The sequence below is a fragment of the Bison bison genome, unplaced genomic scaffold, assembly GCF_000754665.1.
Source record: "Bison bison bison isolate TAMUID 2011002044 unplaced genomic scaffold, Bison_UMD1.0 scf7180017864270, whole genome shotgun sequence".
Lineage (NCBI taxonomy): Eukaryota > Metazoa > Chordata > Mammalia > Artiodactyla > Bovidae > Bison > Bison bison.
The window spans coordinates 3,969,218-3,985,810 of record NW_011494842.1 but is presented as its reverse complement, the minus strand read 5'-3'; positions in this window follow the sequence as shown (position 1 = coordinate 3,985,810).

The following is a 16,593-nucleotide window of genomic DNA, read 5'->3' as shown; positions in this document are numbered from 1 at the left end:
GATCTGATCTGAAGGTTAAGGATAGCTCTTACTCCTTTTAATTTAGTGTAGAATTTAACTGACCTCTTGTTTTGGAAGTATCTTATCTTTCCTTCTGGATGTTCTTTTCTATTTAGTGATTTATTTTGGCTATTCTATCATATTTCACTTTGTATACTTCATAGAGCCATTGAAGAATTTAATCTGGCCTTGTTTGAGCCCTTCCAGTTAGTCACTTTGATACTACTGATTTGGGGAGGTCTGGAGTCTCTAATAGAGCAGAATTCTCAGGTGGCAAAACCTCTAAGGCGGACATTTAGATGTGGCCCCTGAAGTTTAGACATAGAATTATATATCTTGCAGCAGAATATTGCTGTTCTTGTGAGAAAGAATATTTGATTTTGCACACACTTCTAGAGAAAAAAATTCTGACTATGAAATACAAATAACCTTGAGACATGAAATGATGATATGACTTGGCTTTTATCCATTGTGCAATCCACTAAGCCACATGGTTGGATAAACCAAGATGAAATCCACCATTAAATGAAAGGGATCTGTTTGGGATCAAGTCTCTGGGTACTCTACGTGAACAAATCCTTCCTATATTCACTGACTCTACGTGGGTCCTCTGCCATTACTCTTCACTCAACCTATGCCTATGACTTCACAGCAAATTCTCTCTGTTCACCTTAAAGAGGGTAAAGTCTTAGGAGATGTTTATAGGGAGTTCTGTGGGTATGAAAGTAATGCCCCAAAGTGGATTGCTTCAGCATAAAAGCACTTATAAGGGTGAACTCCACATATAGTGGAGTGATGAAATTCTCCCAGTCAGCAGAACTTCAAGTAGGACATTTCACAGTTTGTTATGTCTGGAAAGATGTTTAGAGTAAGAATTGAGTTTACCTTGATTTGGAGATAGTGGCAGATATTTGGTTAAATTGTCAAGGATTGGAGGAAGTATAAGTGGAGAATTTGTGTCCTAGGGTTTTGGATAAGGGTGTGTGGACAAATATTTCAAGAGAGAGGCCAGAGCTGAGTTATCTTCCCAGAAAAGAACAGGGGCTATATTTAGCATGTGAGAGTGCTCAGTTGTGTCTGATCTTTTGTGACCCCATGGACTGTAGCCCACGAGGCTCCTCTGTCCGAGGAATTTTTCCAGGCAGGAATACTGGAGTGGGTTGCCATTTCCTTCCCCAGGGGCTCTTCCTGACCCAGGGATCAAACTCATGTCCCCTGCATCTCCTGCACTCGAAGGTGGATTCTTTATCACAGAGCCACCTGCGAAGCTCAACTATGTTTAGATCTAGTAGCTTCTTTTCTCCTTGATCTAGAGCTTCTTTTCTCATTCTGAAGGTAATTATGACTACAGTCATTTCTGAAGACAAAATTTGCCTTCATCAACAATCTTTGAGGCTAATCACTATACTCTATTAGAAAACAGCCACTGATAATGTGTTGATTGCATCAGGTCTTTTTTAGGATGAATTTGACAATTATCTACACTCACTTGAAAACACTATTTGGAATCTAAATTTGTTTCTTATGGCTAACTTCCTTTTGTCTATGCTGTGGATTTGTAGAATAAGTCATGTACCACCAAGTTCTTTCACCAATGTTTCTTCTGTCCTTGGCACCAAATTCCTAGAAATAAAAGAACATGAAAAGAACCACTCATGTTCACAGCATGCATAAGTATTTGGCCTTATATAATGATAACGTGATCTGTTGAAAACTCATTCACAGTGAAAGCGCTGGAGGTCCGCTTTGTCTTTTGCTGTGTAAGACACGGTCTGAGACAACGACAGTGCTGCCTCTGCCATAACTAAAGACATTGGTCTAGGAGCTGAGTTGTAGTAGGTGTGGTGCTTTTCACATCTTACCTGATGTCTTATTTTCAAGATATTTTTCTTCTAATCTCTGCATCATAGGTATGAGGTGGGTAACATCTAAATGAAGACACATACATTTATATTTCATGTAAAATATAAAAGGTCCATCTAGTCAAGGCTATGGTTTTTCCTGTGGTCATGTGTGGATGTGAGAGTTGGACTGTGAAGAAGGCTGAGCGCTGAAGAATTGATGCTTTTGAACTGTGGTGTTGGAGAAGACTCTTGAGAGTCCCTTGGACTGCAAGGAGATCCAACCAGTCCATTCTGAAGGAGATCAGCCCTGGGATTTCTTTGGAAGGAATGATGCTAAAGCTGAAACTCCAGTACTTTGGCCACCTCATGCGAAGAGTTGACTCATTGGAAAAGACTGTGATGCTGGGAGGGATTGGGGGCAGGAGGAGAAGGGGATGACAGAGGATGAGATGGCTGGATGGCATCACTGACTCAATGGATGTGAGTCTGAGTGAACTCCGGGAGTTGGTGATGGACAGGGAGGCCTGGCGTGCTGCGATTCATGGGGTCACAAATAGTCGGACACGACTGAGCGACTGAACTGAACTGAACTGAAAATATAAAAATGGTTCCACTGAATTGTAAACTGTGGCTGGCACTTTGCAATCTCGGACATCTCAAGTCATGATAAGAATAGTCAAAAGTATCATCCCTATGTTGGCAGGGGCAATAATTCTGCTACCTCACAATGGAACTTGGAAAATTTTTAGATAAACTAAGGGGATTTGGGGGGCCCTCTTTTTATTTTCTGTTGAAAGTTCTTGAGAAAATATGACATCTCTAAACCTTTCAGAAAATATAGTTCAGATTAGTCTGTGAGACAAGGATCCCAGGTCAACTGAGGAAACAGCTGAAGGCAAAGGAAAGAAAATGAAAGGCTGGTACTAAAAATGTCCTATGGAAAGTTGCATAAGTAAAGTATTATCTAAAATATTACAAAGTAAATGGACATTATTAGAGAGAGTATACTGTGATATTAGAAATTAGTTTCAAAGTGATTTCAAGATATCATCTTTGGTTGCAAAATTAAGTCAAAGTTTTCATTGCTACTCAGTTAGGAAGGGAATGAGCATGATTTGCATTGGATGTGATCTGGCTGATTATAATAAACACAGCTGAAAATATAATAACTGAAATTTTAAAATACACTAGAAGGAATCAACAGTAGATTAGATGATATAGAAGTCACCCAAGCTGAACTGAAAAAAAGGAGAAAAGAATTTCTTAAAGATGAAGATAGTTTACAGACATCTGGGACAGTATCAATCATACTAGCATTCACTTTACAGGGATTCCAGGAGGAGAAATGAGGGAGAAAGGGGTAGAGGACATATCTGAAGACATAAGAGCTGAAAACTTCCCTAACCTGAGAAAGGAAACAGACATCCAGGCCCAGGACACATAGAGAGTCCCAAACAGGATCAATCCAAAGAGAACCATATCAAGACACACTGAAACTAAAATGTCCAGAATTAAACAGAAAACATAAATGTAGCAAGGGAAAAACAATAACTTACCAGTAAATCCAATAAGCTGACTTTTCAGCGGAAATTCTGCAGGTTAAAACAAAGTGGCAAGATATTTTTAAGTGATGAAAGAACCCACAAAAAGGAATACTCCACCCAGCAAAGATAGCATTCAGATTTAAGGAGAGATTAAGAGTTTCACAGACTAGCAAAAGCAAAAGGAGGCCAGCCTCTCTAAACTGGCTTTAAAGAAATGTTAAAGAGATGTATCAAAGCAGAAAATAAAAGGCTAAAACTAGAAATATGAAAATTTATAAAAGGAAAATCTTATTGATGAGCGTGAAAATGTAGTAAATGTAGTCGGTCAACCTCATAAAACTAGTAAGAAGTTTAAGAAGAAGCTAGTAAAATCATCTATAACACAGTAAGTAGTTAAGAGATACACAAAATAAACATGTAAAATATGACATCAAAATTATTAAGCTGTGATGGGGTAGCAAAAATGCAAGGTTACTAGAATGCATTTATAACAAGTTTCAGTTCAGTCAGTTCAGTTAAGTTGCTCAGTCATGTCCGACTCTTTGCGACCCCATGAATCGCAGCACGCCAGGCCTCCCTGTCCATCACCAACTCCCGGAGTTCACCCAGACTCACGTCCATCGAGTCAGTGATGTCATCCAGCCATCTCATCCTCTGTCATCCCCTTCTCCTCCTGCCCCCAATCCCTCCCAGCATCAGAGTTTAGATAACACCAAATTAAATGAATAAATAAATACCTTGTTATATATGAACCTCATAGTAACTGCAAACCAAAAATCTATAATAGATATATAGAAAAAAAGAATTCAAATATAATGCTAAATATAGTCATTAAATCCAAACAAAAATTTCAAAAGAAAGGAGCAAAAAATAACTACAAAACAAACCCCAAACAATGGACAAAATGGCAATAGAACACATATATCGAGATTTATTTTAAATGTAAATGAACTAAGTATCAATTCAAAGACATAGAATTGCTGAATGGATAAAAAACAAAACCCATATATATGCTGCATACAAGAAACTTGTTTCAGTTCTAAAGACACACACAGACTGAAAATGAGTGGTTGGGAAAAGTGTCTGATGAAAATGGAAACAGAAAGCTGGAACAGTAATGTTTCTATCAGGCAAAATAGAAATTAAAACAAAGACTGTAACAAGAGACAAAGAAGGACATTACATAATGACAATGAGATCAAGTCAAGAAGACAGAACAAGTGTATGTACATATATAAAGCAAATATTAATAACTACACAAAGCAAATATTAATAGACTACACAAAGCAAATATTAATAGACTACGCAAAGCAAATATTAATAGACTACACAAAGCAAATATTAATAAACTACACAAAACAAATATTAATAGACATAAAGGGAGAAACTGACAGTAACATAACAGTTCTGTTTGTTTTAGTTGCTAAGTAGTGTCCAACTCTTTTGCAACCCCATGGACTGTAGCCTGCAAGGCTCCTCGTCCATGGGATTTCCTAAGCAAGTATATAGGAGTGGGGTGCTATTTTCTTCTCCAGGCATCTTCCCAATCCAAGGACTGAACCCGGGTTCAGGAGTGCTTGGTAGGCAGATTCTCTGAGCCACCTGGTAAGTCCAACATAATAGTAGGAGGTAATTTTAACATCCTATTTACATCAAAGGACAGATTATCCAGACAGAAAATCAATAAATAAACACTGGTCCTAAAGGACACATTAGACCAGATGGACTTCATACATACACTTGACTCTTGAATGACATGAGTTTGAACTACATAGATTCACTTGTCTGTGGACATTTTTCAATACTAAATACTACAGTAGTACATGGTTCATGGTTGGTAGAATCTATAGGGCAAAGGACTGTGGATACAGAGGTCTTGCTATAATTATACACAGGTTAACCCTAAAGATGCTCAAGGGTTAGCAGTGTTCACAACATTCCAGCCAAAGGCAACAGAATATATATATTCTTTCTGAGAGCATTTGGAACATTCTACAGTATATATCACCAGTTTAGGCCACAAAACAAGTCTCAACACATTTAAAGATACTGAAGTCATATCAAGCTTTTTTTTCCTGACCACAATGGCATAAGACTAGAAATCAATGACAAGAAAAAGACAAACGAACTTGCAAAACACAAGAGAAGACTAAACAATATGGTACACTGAAGAAATCAAAGAGGAAATTAAAAAACACCTGCATGCATGCATGCTAAGTCACTTTAGTCTTGTTTGACTCTTTGTGACATATGGACTGTAGCCTGTCAGGCTCCTCTGTCCATGAGATTCTCCAGGCAAGACCAGTGGAGTGAATTGGCATGCCCTCCTTTAGGGGATCATCTTGACCCAGGGATCAAACCCACATCTCTTATGTCTCCTGCATTGGCAGGTGGGTTCTTTACCACTAGAACCATCTGGGAATGGGAAAACAACAATCAAAAATCTATGGGATGCTATTGTACAAAAGCAGTTCTAAAAGGAAAATTTATGGTGATACAAGCACACCTCAGGAAATTTTTTAAAATCCCATATAAACAATCTAATACTATATCCAAAGGAATGAGGAAAAGAAGAAAAAAATAAGGTCTAAAATTAGTAGAAACCCTAAAAGGATCAGAGCTGAAATAAATGAGACTAAAACACAATAGAAAATATTAGAGTTGGTCCTTTGAAAAGATAAACAAAATTGATTATTCTTCAGTCAGAACTTTCCAGGAGGCACTAGTGGTAAGGAATCTCCTGCCAATGCAGGAGATGTAAGAGATGCAGGTTCAATCTCTGGGTCAGCAAGATCCCCTGGAGAAAAAAATGGCAACCTACTCTAATATTCTTGCCTGGAGAATCCCATGGACAGAGGAGCTTGGAGGAATGGCCTATAGGATCACAAAGAGTAGAACATGATTGAAGCAACTTAGCACACATCAACAAAAAAGAGATGGCTCAAGGAAATAAAACCAGAAATGTAAGAGGAAAATTTTTACCAACCTCACAGAAATACAAAAAGCAAAAGAGATTATTACTATGGGCAAGAATAGACCAGTAAAATGCACAATCTAGAAGAAATGGATAAATTCCTAGACACATCAGTTCAGTTCAGTTCAGTTCAGTCGCTCAGTTGTGTCCGACTCTTTGCAACCCCATGAATCGCAGCATGCCAGGCCTCCCTGTCCATCACCAACTCCCAAAGTTCACTCAGACTCACATCCATCGAGTCAGTGATGCCATCCAGCCATCTCATCCTCTGTCGTCCCCTTCTCCTCCTGCCCCCAATCCCTCCCAGCATCAGAGTCTTTTCCAATGAGTCAACTCTTCGCATGAGGTCTCAAAGCTGAACTAGAAAGAAATAGAAGTAGAAAATAGAACAGACTAATTATCATTCTGAAATTGAATCACTAATGTAACTACTCCCAAGAAACGAAACTCCAGGACCAGATGGCTTCACAGATAAATTCCACCAAACTTTTAAGGAAGAGAGAACACCTATCCTCTCAAACTATTTCAAAAAGTGCAGAGGAAGGAACACTTCCAAACTCATTCGACAGGGCCAGCATTACCATGATATCAAAAGTAGACAAACTTTTGGCTATTATGAATAAAGCTGCTATGAACATTCATGCTTTTGAGTGACCATATATTTTTATCTCTTTCTGGCCTATACCTGGTAGTGAAATGGGCTTCCCTGATAGCTCAGTTGGTAAAGAATCCACCTGTAATGCAGGAGACCCTGGTTAGACTCTTGGATTGGGAAGATTCCCTGAAGAAGGAATAGGCTACCCACTCTAGTATTCTGGCCTGGAGAATTCCATGGACTGTATAGTCCATGGGATCTCAAAGAGTCGGACATGACTGAGGGACTTTCACTTTCACTTTGATAGTAGAATTGCCAGGTCATACAGCAACTCTATGTTAGACTGCTTGCAGAAGTGCCAGAATGTTTCTGAAGTGGCTATACCACTTTATAGTGCCCCCAGTGGTGTTTGAACTTTCCAATTATTTGGATGAGCAAATCATACAATTATTTGCTTGTAAATATGTAAACATACTATGCATAAAAAAGAGAAGACAAGCTAAACATTGGCTATCTTTGACTATTGGGCTTATAATTCTAAGTTTCTTTTTCTATCTTCATTTCTTTGTTTTGGCTTCTCTGTATTTTAATGCAATCAATATAGATTTTCTAGTAATAAATATATAATTGAATTAAAAAGTTTAAATTAAACAAATTTGTTATATTCCAAATATACCACTTTTCTTTTGGCATTTTCAAAGGTTAGACTTCTTTCACACATTTCTGAAAAAATAATATCTTTTTTGCTTGAAAGAGAAGCAAAGAACCCTTATTCAGAGGAAAGTCAAGCAAGCTATACTTTATTTTCACTTGCAGATGCCATCTGCACAGTAAATTAATTTCTCCCATATTTTAGTCTAAATTGAAATTGATATCAGCAAAGGGAAAAATAAACCTGAATGCAAAAATATAGTCTATTAAATTATGTCAGAAGTGTTTTTTTCAGGTATTTAATATCCTTTTCTTGAGAGTGAAATATGTGCAAAGCAGTTATCTAGTCACCAGGAAGGAGATAAGGATAAATAAGACATTCTCTGTTGCGAAGGAATTTCTCAATGTCATGAATCATGATTGATTAATTACATAGCTCATGAGAACTTCACAAGGGTTATTATTTCTGAGCTGTGGAAAGTGAAACTACAGATAATTTCTTTCTTTTCAGAGAAGCAATCAATGACTAACACTTTTAATTTTCTCTGTTGTAGGAAATTTTTGTTTTCAACTTAAATTATTTATTTCTGTAGACAATAAATATTGATTCTTAGAATCCAAGTCTTTATTATGCTCTCTAATATTTGTAAACGCCTTCCAGAAAGATAGCTGGAAATAAAGAGTTATACTTGATACCCTAAAGGAAGTGTCATTCCATTAAATGGTAAACTGACTCTGGAAGGTGTTTACTTGGTGTAAATTGATGACCTGGTGGACAAACAATTAATCGTAGAACAGCAAGACAGAATAATAACATGCCAATTAAGAATATACACTTCAAGAGTGATTATCTCAGAGTGATAGGATTCTGGATTTTTATCATTTCTATTCTTTAAAATCTAGATGTTCAGGCTAAAATATATTAATTCTATTAAAATATGTATTTGATATATAAATCAGACTTAGATTTCAAAGACCAAAGTCAATATATCTTTCCACTTCTATCCCAGACAACAAGGAAAAGACAGAGATATGAATTCTGAATTCAAATACATCTAGGAGACTTCTATAGCTTTCTTATCCTGATACGATGGAAGAGGGCCAGTGCAGGAAGATACATGATTTGCCAGTGTGACTGCAATTGCTTTCTCTGAGAAGCAAGGCAGTCTTCTCTCTGGAATCCAGAAAGCCTCAGGAAGTTGATGTCACCTGTGATGTAGAATATGAGAGTGTTTGGGGAGCTGACTATAATGGAATTGCTGTACCTTTGTTTGTTGCTCCGTAACACCCTCCTCCCCAATATAAATCTAGCTATAAAGAGGTAAAGACATAGGAGGACAGCGAACAAAATTGTATATAGAGAGATTCAGTTCAGTTCAGTCGCTCGGCCGTGTCTGACTCTTTGTGACACCTTGGATAGGCAAGGATATGTCTATGGAGTGGTGAAAAACCTCACTCGATGTTCACTAAAACAGTTTTAAACTTTCTGTGATGATACTGACAGACGCGTCTCTGGAAAAATCAACCGAAAAAGGCAGAATTTATCCATATTTACAGAGAAACTTAGAGAAAAGCCAGCTGTTCAACCCGTTATCCTGGAAGCTGTCCAGTCCCCGAGCCCTGTCCACTGGCACAGATTTAAGTTCAGTCGCTCAGTCGTGTCTGACCCTCTGAGACCCCATGGACTGCAGCATGACAAGCTTCCCTGTCCATCACCAACTCCCAGAGCATGCTCAAATTCATGTCCATTGAGTCGGTGATGCCATCCAACCATCTCATCCTCTGTCGTCCCCTTCTCCTCCTGCCTTCAATCTTTCCCACCATCGGGGTCTTTTCCAATGAGTCAGTTTGTCGCATCAGGTGGCCAAAGTTTTGGAGTTTCAGCTTCAGCATCAGTCCTTCCAATGAATATTCAGGACTCATCTCCTTTAGGATGGACTAGTTGGATCTCCTCGCAGTCCAAGGGACTCTCAAGAATCTTCTCCAACACCACATTTCAAAAGCATCAATTCTTCGGTGCTCAGCTTTCTTTATAGTCCAACACTCACATTCATACATGACCACTGGAAAAACCATAGCTTGCACTAGGCGGACTGCTGTAAGCAAAGTAACGTCTCTGCTTTTCAATACGCTGTATATGGTGGTCACAGCTTTTCTTCCAAGGAGCAAGCGTCTTTTAATTTCATGTCTGCACTCACCATCTGCAGTAATTTTGGAGCCCCCCAAATAGTCTCTCACTGGTTCAATTGTTTACCCATCTCTTTACCGTGAAGTGATTGGACCAGATGCGATGATCTCAGTTTTTTTCATGCTGGATTTTAAACCAACATTTTCACTGTCCTCTCTCACTTTCATCAAGAGGCTCTTTAGTTCCTCTTCACTTTCTGCCATAAGTGTGTTGTTATCTATTACCTGACATTATTGATATTTCTCCCAGCAATCTTGATTCCAGCTAGTGCTTCATCCAGCCCAGCATTTTGCATGATGTACTCTGCATAGAAGTTAAATAAACAGGGTGACAATATACAGCCTTGATGTACTCCCTTCTCAATTTGGAACCAGTCCATTGTTTCATGTCCAGTACTAGCTGTTACTTCTTGACCTGCATATAGATTTCTCAGGAGGCAGGTAAGGTGGCCTGACATTCCCATCTCTTTAATAATTTTCTACAGTTTGTGGTGATCCACACAGTCAAAGGCTTTGGCATAGTCAATAAAGCAGAAGTATCTGCTTTTTCTGGAACTTTCTTGCTTTTTTGATGATCAAAAAGATGTTGACAATTTGATCTCTGGTTCCTCTGCCTTTTCAAAATCCAGCTTAAACATCTGGAAGTTCATGGTTCATGTACTGTTGAAGTCCGGCTTGGAGAATTTTGAGCATTACTTTACTAGTGCGTGAGATGAGTGCAATTGTGTGGTAGTTTGAACATTCTTTGGCATTGCCCTTCTTTGGGGTTGGAATGAAACCTGACCTTTTCCAGTCCTGTGGTCACTGCTGAGTTTCCAAAAGTTGCTGGCATATTGAGTGCAGCACTTTCACAGCATCATCTTTCAGGATTTGAAATAGCTCAACTGGAATTCCATCACCTCCACTAGCTTTGTTTGTAGTGATGCTTCCTAAGGCCCACTTGACTTCACATTCCAGGATGTCTGGCTCTAGGTGTGTGATCACACCATTGTGGTTATCTGGTTCATGACAATCTTTTTTGTATAGTTCTTCTGTGTATTCTTGTCACTTCTTCTTAATATCTTCTGCTTTTGTTAGGTCCATACCATTTCTGTCCTTTATGGAATCCATCTTTGCATGAAATATTCCCTTGGTATCTCTAATTTTCTTGAAGAGATCTCTAGCCTTTCCCCTTCTATTGTTCTCCTTTATTTCTTTGCACTGAACACTGAAGAAGGCTTTCTTATCTCTCCTTGCTATTCTTTGGAACTCTGCATTCAAATGGGTATATCTTTCCTTTTCTCCTTTTCCTTTCACTTCTCTTCTTTTCTCAGCTATTTGTAAGGCTTCCTCAGGCAACCATTTTCTATTTTTGCATTTCTTTTTCTTGGAGATGGTCTTGATCACTGCCTCCTCTACAATGTCATGAACCTGCATCCATAGTTCTTCAGGTCTCTGTTTATCACATCTAATCCCTTGAATCTATTTGTCATTTCCACTGTATAAGGGATTTGATTTAGGTCATCCCTGAATGGTCTAGTGGTTTTACCTACTTTCTTCAATTTAAGTCTGATTTTGGCAATAAGGAGTTCATGATCTGAGCCATAGTCAGCTCCCGGTCTTGTTTTTGCTGACTATATAGAGCTTCTCCATTCATGGACCTAACAGTCCAGATTCCTATACAATATTGTACTTTACAGATTGGACTTTACTTCCATCACCAGTCACATCCACACCTGGGTGTTGTTTTTGCTTTGGCTCCATCTCTTCATTTTTCTGGAGTTATTTCTCCACTCTTCTCCAGTAGCATATTGGGCATCTATCAACCTGGGGAGTTCCTCTTTCAGTGTCCTATCTTTTTGCCTTTCATACTGTTCATGGAGTTCTTAGGGCAAGAATACTGAAGTGGTTTGCCATTCCTTCTTCAGGGAGTCATATTTTTTCAGAACTTTCCACCATGATTCCTTGGTCTTGGGTGGCCCTACATGTCATGGCTGATAGTCTCATTGAGTTAGACAAGGTTGTCATCCATTTGATCAGTTTGATTAGTTTTCTGTGATTGTGGTTTTCATTCTGTCTGCCCTCTGAAGGATAAGGATAAGAGGCTTAAGGAAGCTTCCTGATGGGAGAAGCTGACTGGGGAAACTGGGTCTTGTTCTGAAGGGCAGAGCCATGCTCAGTAAATCTTTAATCTAATTTTCTGCTGATTGTCCAGGCTATGTTCCCTCCCTGTTGTTAAGAAGAATAAAAGGACCATGGGCTCATCTTCTGTGAGAACTCCAAAATTACTACTCCCTGCTGAACAACCATTGACAGGATAATGTTGAATCCCACCATAAAAAGATACTCCACATCCAAGAGCAAAGGAGGAGCCCCAGCAAGATGATAAGAAGGGCAAAATCATGTTTAGAATCAAATCCCATACCTGCAAGAGATTTCAGAGGGCTTAAACAAAATTTTGTGTGCACCAGGGCCCAGAGACCCCACACAACTGAGCCAGAAATGCCTTTGAGTGTTTGAGTGTCTCTTATGGAGGTACAGGTCAGCAGTGGCCTGCCACAGGGGCAGGGGCTCTGGGTGCAGCAGACCTCGGTCACACAGTGTGAGGCCACCATTAACCCCACCATACACTGTGGAGCAGACAACCCATAGAACAATTATACCAAATAAATCCTCATGCTGTTTAGAAAGCTCTAGGACCCACAATGAATTTCCCAACCTAGGGATCTGGCAAAGGGACTGAGAACCCCCCAGAAAATTTTACTTTGGAGGCCAGTGGGATTTGGTCACAGAACTTACACAGAACTGGGGAAATAGACTCTTGGAGCACACAAACAAAACTTTGTGCACACCAGGACCCAGGATAAAAGAGCAGTGACCAACAGGAGACTGACCCAGGCTTGCCTGTGAGTGTTCAGGAGTCTCCGTGGAGGTTTGGGTCAGCAGTGGCCTACTGCAGGGTTGGGGGCATTGAGTGTAGCAGTGCATGCATGGGACCTTTTGAAGGAGGTCACCATCATCTTCATTAATGGCACAGAACTATCAGTTAATTTTTGTGTCTCACACTTCAGTGTAGTTAACACTATGTAACTGGACAATTGAGGAGCTCTACCAGCATTAAAGATAGCTAAAAAAATAAATAAGTAGAAAAAGTGCCTGGAGAAAATATAAAGTAGCCTTATTTGATATCTTTCAGAGATAAGAGTAATTATTGCATCCAAAAAAATAAAGGATATGAAAAGAAATAATACAAAAGAATAATCTCTGAAAATTATAAAGATGATATAGAAAATAAAGAGTTCAGTTCAGTTCATTTCAGTTTCTCAGTCGTGTCCAACTCTGTGACCGACCCCATGGACAGCAGCACGCCAGGCATCCCTGTCCATCACCATCTCCTGGAGCTTGGTCAAACTCATATTTACTTAATCCGTGATGCTACCCAATCATCTTGTCTTCTGTCATCCCTTTCTCCTTCTGCCTTCAATCTTGCCCAGCATCAGGGTCTTTTCCAAGGAGTCAGTTCTTCGCATCAGGTGGCCAAAGTATTGGAGTTTCAGCAGCAGCATCAGTCCTTCCAATGACTATTCAGGACTGATTTCCTTTAATATTGACTCGTTTGATTTTGCTGCTGTCCAAGGGACTCTCAAGAGTCTTCTCCAACACCACAGTTCAAAAGCATCAATTCTTCAGCACTCAGCTTTCTTTCTAGTCCAACTCTCACATCCATACATGACTACTGGAAAAACCATAGCTTTGACTACACGGAACTTTGTTGGCAAAGTAATGTCTCTGCTTTTTAATAATAAAGAGTAGAGTACAGAAAATGGAAGGCAAAATCAAGTAAACAAAAAAAGTAGGATGAAGCAGAACAAGAAAGTAGATCAAAAACAGAAGACAAAGGTCTGGAAAAGTGGAAGAGACCCAGCATGGCTCCTGTCTGCCAACTCAGAAGAAAAGAATTTCTGTATGCTCCTGGGCTGAGAAAGAGGAGTTATTTTGTCTCCTTATGCCCAAAGTTTGCCTTCTTTTCTCACTGGATGGACTGATATCAGCAGGACTTCCCTGGTGGTCCTGCTGCTGTTGCTAAGTTGCTTCAGTCGTGTCTGACTCTGTGCGACCCCATAGACGGCAACCCACTAGGCTCCCCTGTCCCTGGGATTCTCCAGGCAAGAACACTGGAGTGGGTTGCCATTTCCTTCTCCAATCCCTGGTGGTCCAGTGGTTAAGAATTTGCTTTCCAATGCAGAAGACATGGGTTTCATCCTTTGTTGGGGAACTAAGATCCATATGCTGTGGGGCAAGTAAGCCCCACCCTCCATGACTACTGAACCCACCCGCTCTAAAGCCCAAGTGGTACAACTAAAGAAGCCACATCTCAAAGAAGAGACCATGCGCCTCAACTAAGATCTGGTGCAGCCAAATAAATATGCAAACACTTTAAAAAAGTACCCACATTTCTTCACTCTGATGTGCACTGTGAGGTATGTACACATAATACCTGACTAAATTTCCCCCAAATCTACCATACTGAGGACTCACTCCTGGGCATCTGTTGATGCCCAGATTTAAAACTTCCCGAAGAATAATTATAAGTACTTCTTTAGTTGGTGCATATTGATAAACATCAAAATACAACAGTTTTTCTATTTCAAAGGTGTCTATCTTGAATCTCAAATAAGACTTTCAGACTTTAATAGTTTTACTATTCAATCCTAATTAGGCAACTTTCTGTATTAAATACAGGTAAGAAACTTTCTGTAATTGTGAGAATTCTTTCTAAACCTGAAGCAATTATTTTCAATGAACTTAATTCAATAAAGAGTAATAAATTATAAATTTATATAGAATGAAGGTGTTGAGAAACACAATATTTAAAATTTTATGTATAAATAATTCTTCTAAGTTCTATACACTGGGAAGTAGAAAAAATAATAATTAAAATATTAGTCATTAATTTAACCCAACTTAGAAGGTGGGTTGTAGAAGGCAATGGCATCCCACTCCAGTACTCTTGCCTGGAAAATCCCATGGATGGAGGAGCCTGCTAGGCTGCAGTCCATGGGGTCGCAAAGAGTCGGGCACGACTGAGTGACTTCACTTTCACTTTTCACTTTCATGCATTGGAGAAGGAAATGGCAACCCATTCCAGTATTCTTGCCTAGAGAATCCCAGGGACAGAGTAGCCTGGTGGGTTGCTGTCTGTGGGGTCGCACAGAGTCAGACACGACCGAAGCAACTTAGCAGCAGCAGCAGCAGAAGGTGGGTGGAGAAGGAAATGGCAGCCCATTCCAGTATTCTTGCCTAGAGAATTTCATGAACACAGGAGCTTGGCAGGCTACAGTAGGTAGGTTCACAAAGAGTTTGACATGACTGAGTGACTATCACCTTCACACTTTAGAAAGTAGTACTAATAATTTTCAAAGTAGTTTTTTTTGTATGTATAATCCTTGTGAGAAACTGAAAGTGAAAGTTGCTCAGTCGTGTCTGACTCTATGCAACCCCATTCAGTCCATGTAATTCTCCAGGCCAGGATGCTGGAGTGGGTAGCTTTTCCTTTCTCCAGGAGATCTTTCCAACCCAGGTATTGAACCCAGGTCCCCCATACTGCATGTGGATTCTTTACCAGCTGAGTCATAATGGAAGTCCAAGAATACTGGTAGCCTATACCTTCTCCAGTTGATCTTCCCAACCCAAGAATTGAACCGGGGTCTTTTGCATTGCAGGCAGATTCTTTACCACCTGAGCTATCAGGAAAGCCCTATATAATCCATAGCCTTTCTAATCTCTCAGATTTCTTTTTGTTTGTTTGTTTTCAAATAAGACAACCAGCTGATGCCAGGACTGCATAATAAATTTGCATTTTCCACACCACAAAGAGCTGCATATACACCCACTTTGGGAGCCAGGAGAAAGCTCACACCCAGTGGATAAAAGATTTTGGTGGGTGCTTCACCAGCGGCAAAAGCCCCCCACATTAGAATCTCAGCCTCTAAGAACCTGACTGACAGTCCTCAAATTCCAGAGTCTTCAATTCCCAGGTTTTTACTAATAGAATCTTAAGTTCAAAACCTTGAGTCAGAATCTCAGATTTCTGATATTTTTCTCAGATTTCTCGAGTTTTCCACCATAAAACACTACCCTTGGTACCTTCACAAGCTGGTTCCTGAGAAGAAGAATGTAGCTTTTACAGATTTATGGAGGAGGGGAGAAGTGACTATTCTAGGGATTTTCATATTCTGTATCACATTGTATTTTCGAAAGATGGCCTCACCAAGATATATGTCATCTCCAGTGGTGCTCTTGCAGTGAGACACTGACACATCTCTGTGAAGAGGTGCCAATATTGTGTGCCTCTGAAACTGTCTCAACCAATAGCATTTGGTGGGAATGATGCCACGTGACCTCCACAGCTAGCTGCTGGTTCATAAAGTCAGGGAGGTTTTTTCCTACTTCTCACTGTCTCTGTGTCTCTCTGTGTCTGTTTCTCTTTCTCTCTTGGTGCTTGTCCACAGAGCCTAGCCTCCAGGTTAATCCAGCCATGCTGTAAGAAACACCAAGGCACATGCCAAGGCCACAGAGGAGTTCAGAGAAGTGAAAGGCAAAGGGAAAAAGGAAGGATATACCCATTTGAATGCAGAGTCCCAAAGAATAGCAAGGAGAGATAAGAAAGTCTTCCTCAGTGATCAATGTAAAGAAATAGAGGAAAACAACAGAATGGGAAAGACTAGAGATCTCTTCAAGAAAATCAGAGATACCAAGGGAACATTTCATGCAAAGATAGGCTCCATAAAGGACAGAAATGGTATGGACCTAACAGAA